At 30.9% G+C, this 5,000-nt stretch overlaps 1 protein-coding gene across 1 annotated transcript in view; it reads right to left on the minus strand.

Annotated features, from left to right (window-relative positions):
- Positions 1-5,000, minus strand: part of LOC137645405 (acidic fibroblast growth factor intracellular-binding protein-like) — a 138,050-nt gene that overhangs the window by 132,493 nt on the left and 557 nt on the right. The gene's annotated exons all lie outside the window — the stretch shown is intronic.

Genomic DNA, 5,000 nt, shown 5'->3' on the forward strand with positions numbered 1-5,000 from the left:
TGCCCCTCTCAAGAGGCAAGATCATTTTTCACTGACATTCATTCGGGCTACAGTGACATTTTGTTTCTTAGGTTAATTTCTGCTTCAATATCGATTCCAAGTCTTAAATATCCAGTAATTGGAAGCTTGTTTTTTGTTTTTATCCAATATAAACAAAAATGCTAACACTAATTGGGAGGAAGTCACTAATTACCTTTCATTAGCCACGAACTATTGACTAAATCCTGTGTAATGTATCGTAATGTTGACAGACCTAATATTTTGAAGGTAGTGTAAATAAAAGCCTAACAATACCTATTCAGTAAGATATATTCGGCAAATACCTTTCCCTGTAACACTAAGTACAGAATTTTCACCTTTATATATAGGAACATATTTTATTTAAAAGCAGCTGTTTGTTATTAAGGTTATTCCATTTCTACAACAAGAAATATGAGCATAATACTTTATTAACGGTACCTTCATCATACATTATCCCTAGGTACATTCAGACTTGTAATAGATTCTCATTTCTTGTTCAAAAGACGTAATTTTTTGGCTTTATTTATTTTTTTTCCATAGCTATGTACCCAAATCTCATATCCTTTTTGTATACCATTACTTTCAGTATGTCTTTATCAACAATCTTCGGTTATATAATATCTCTCTCTCTCTCTCTCTCTCTCTCTCTCTCTCTCTCTCTCTCTCTCTCTCTCTCTCTCTCTCTCTCTCTCTTATTCACAATATATAATTAGAGAACGATAGAAATCAATTATGTATGTGAAAACACTGTAAATATTAGAAAATTATTCAAGGATTGACATGAGCCGTAACACATATGTAAACAACCAAAGAGAATAGCCATTGAAACCAGATACAAATGCGACATAAATCTGATCTTTATGCGAAAGTAGAAGATTTGTATTATGGAAATAGAATTAGATTTTTATTAAATCTCAATTGTGTACTAGGGTTTAACCCGTGCAATGATTAACTCTTCCTATCGCTTTCCATGATATTAAGAATTCACATTTCAAATGACGTCCGTAATGGAGTAATGAATTATTTTTGTAAATATGAATCTATGTTTTTTTTTAATTTATACTGTATATACACGTGGCAATTTTCTGTAATTTTACAATATTGCATTATATATATATATATATATATATATATATATATATATATATATATATATATATATATATATATATATATATATATATATATATATATACATACATATATATATATATATATATATATATATATATATATATATATATATATATATATATATATATATATACATATATATAAATATATATATATATAAATATATATATATATATATATATAAATATTTATATATATGTTTTTATATATACACACACATATATATATATATATATATATATATATATATATATATATATATATATATATATATATATATATATATATATATATATATATATATATATATATATAAACATTTATATATATATATATATATATATATATATATATATATATATATATATATATAAAAGCATTGATAAGAGATAATTACAGTATAAATGGTATGCGTGAATCTCGTTAAAACCTTGACCCTCTACACTTGAATAAAAGGGTTCTATAATTTTACAGTCAACCTACCTCACGCTCTCGATCTACCTCTACCTGTTTACCCATCTATTTTTTTCTTGTTCGCCAAATGAGTATTACTTTACATTAACGAATTATCTGCGATCAATAAAACATCTTCAAATAAAATTTTGAAGTAAATTTCTCAGTGATTACTTTAATTTATCGTCACTGTTATTTCTAAAAATATTAAAGATTATTTTTTTTTTTTTTGGTCCAATTAAGTTAAGATATGAAGACATTCATTTACCTCTCAACGATGTAAAGATTATCTTAAGAGAATCATGCGCCAGAGTTCATCCCCAGAGATGCAAGTGTTTTTCGTCTCGTAACATTGTTCTGTCTCTTTGAAGTCACATAGGAGTAAGATAAGTACGAGAAGCGCTGAAGAACAAGTCTGGTAGCAGTCACTTTTCTTCTTTATAACAACAATCGCAAACTTCACACGTTTATTTCTTCTGTCATTCAAGTTTTGTCGTTTAGAATAATTTCAAATATTGATATCTTGCCGTGTGAAGTTCATTGACATACAAGATACTGAATAACTCTTCGCCAAGTAAACATGTCGTATCATTTGGCTGTTACTTTGAGTTCCACCCGACGGTAAAAGCCTTCTCAGTGAGCGAGTGAAGCGGCAACTCCGCTAACACATGTCTACTCCAGATACGTTCCGAGCGCTAACTGAGGGTTGAGCTGCTGTGGCAGGAGGCGCAACATCCCCTGTAAAAGGACCTGCTCGGTGGGGAACTATTCCAACCAGGAAATTTCTACCTATATCCGCTAGAGGTCCTCCTGTTCTTTACGATATCCAGCTGGTGTGACAGGATGTTTTCATTGCCTTCGGCGTCAGTTGTCTGATGTAATCTATTTAGACTTTGTATTTGTGGCTTTACTCTTTTTTTTCCGGCTTTCAGTGTTTTGATCAGCATTATTTATTATGTGGTATATTACATCAGTTTGGATTATATTTATGCGCATTGATTGTAAATATTTCTCTTGTTATTACTTAAACCAATGGGGCTCTGGTTTGACACCGTTTATTTGTTGTGTTTGATTTTACAAAACGTTGTGAGATTTTTACAAAAGGCTTACCAATGGTGAGACCCAAAACAGGTAACAAGATATTCAGTTTTGTGAAAGATAAATATCTAGCCTCAAAGGATGAATGATCTATTGGTAATTTAAACTACCCTATCATTCCTCATGTTCCGGGCTGGAATAAACGAAGCACTATGCACGAATACCGTAGATTTATCTGTGCAAAGATTAAGTTACGGCCCTAGAAAGTAACGCTTTCTCGTTAGCAATTATTATTATTATTATTATTATTATTATTATTATTATTATTATTATTAATTTTCACAAATTTAAATGATTTATGGATGGTAGGTTATTTTCTGACCATCGTTAGATAGTTTTAACAATTAATGTCTTTAACTAAACCAGTTTCTACAATAGTTTAGCATCAAGTTTGTTACTATATAACAAAGCTGTGGTTTTTTTTTCATTTCATTTTATTCGATATTGTTGAGGGGTGACTTTTTTCGTGGTTACAAATCAATTTTATGGGTCAAAATTTAATTTTCTTTGAGATTTTTATAAAGTTTGATGATTGTGTACATGTCTCCTGTTGGCTGACAACTTATCAATGTATTATCTTGGGAGCAGTGCTTGTTCATTATCTAATATTGTGATTATTATTATTATTTTGATAATGATGAAAAGGGTGATGATGATGATCTGCAAAAGAAGGAAACTGAGTATATAATTATTTTATTTCAAATGCAACCCATTAAATAAATAACTACTACGACTCTATTAAAGATTTTAGAATACTGTGATCTAAGTATTCAGTCTATCGTAGAATAAAAATGGATTATATAATATTTATTCATTATTCATCTACGTTGAATATCACTCACAAAATATCATATCTTATCTTTTTTATTAAGGTCATAATTCATTTTCCCCTATGACTAACCAGTGATATGACTTTAATAATCCTTTTTCAGAATCCTGAACTTAATCAACAATAAGTGGTGATTTAAATTTCCTCTCCTCGCGTTTCTCGGTAGCCATTACTATTAAGTGATTGTTTCTTACACAACACACAGTTTTCAATTTCTAAGTCAGTATTTTCTTTATGCTCTATCCATTCTGGTAACATTCATAATTGTACCACTGTATTTATAGTTTTTAAAAGAGTAAAAAGAAGACACTTGATAATAGTGGAGACAAAATTTGACTAACGCCGTTAGTAGGTAGTAGGTTGGCTAGTGCTCCAGCCAACCGTTGAGATACTACCACTAGTGAGTTATTGGGTCCTTTGACCGGCCAGGCAGTGCCCAATTGGATCCGTCTCTCTTGTTACGGTCCACTTTCTCTTTGCCTACGCATACACCGAATAGTTTGGCATATTCTTTACAGATTCTCCTCTGTCCTCATACACCTGACAACACTGAAATTACCAAACAACTCTTCACCCAAGGGGTTAACTACTGCATTGTAATTTCTCAGTCGCTACTTTCTTCTTGGTAAGGTTAGAAGAGACTCTTTAGCTATGGCAAGCGGCTTTTCTCGGAGAAAGACACTCCAAAATCAAACCATTGTTCTTTATTCTTGGGTTGTGCCATAGCATCTGTATCATGGTCTTCCACTGTCTTGGGTTAGAGTTCTCTTGCTTGAGGGTACACTCGGGCATACTATTGTATCTAATTTCTCTTCCTCTTGTTTTGTTAAAATTTTAAAGAATATATAGGAAATATTTATCTTAATGTCACTGTTCTTAAAATACCTTATTTTTCCTTATTTCCTCTCTTCACTGGGCTATTTTCCCTGTTGGGGCCCCTGGGCTTATAACATCCTGCTTTTCCAACTAGGGGTGTAGATTAGCAAGTAATAATAATAATAATAATAATAATAATAATAATAATAATAATAATAATAATAATAATACCAAATTATATATTTTCTTTGGTTCATAAAACTATGTTAACATTAATGAAGTCGTTTGACAGGTACCCTTTTCCGACTTCAGAAATAAAAGTAGCATTAAAGAATGAACATGATCTTTGAATCCTTTTAACCGAATGCTTTGGAGATTCTCTTTCATTCGTACCCTTCAGCTTTTCCGAGAAAATAATATCTAACCATACGTGCTTACAAAGAGAGAGAGAGAGAGAGAGAGAGAGAGAGAGAGAGAGAGAGAGAGAGAGAGAGAGAGAGAGACGCCGACAATCCTCTAAATATTATTTTTCTTTTTCCATATGATCCAAAATAATGACCACAATCTCAAATATCTTCGTTCTCCATAAGGAATTATATATTTTGGAAGGTGCTCTATCAGTAAGGACTCTAATCTCAAGGTTCCAATG

This window comes from Palaemon carinicauda, chromosome 8 (assembly GCF_036898095.1).
Source record: "Palaemon carinicauda isolate YSFRI2023 chromosome 8, ASM3689809v2, whole genome shotgun sequence".
NCBI lineage: Eukaryota > Metazoa > Arthropoda > Malacostraca > Decapoda > Palaemonidae > Palaemon > Palaemon carinicauda.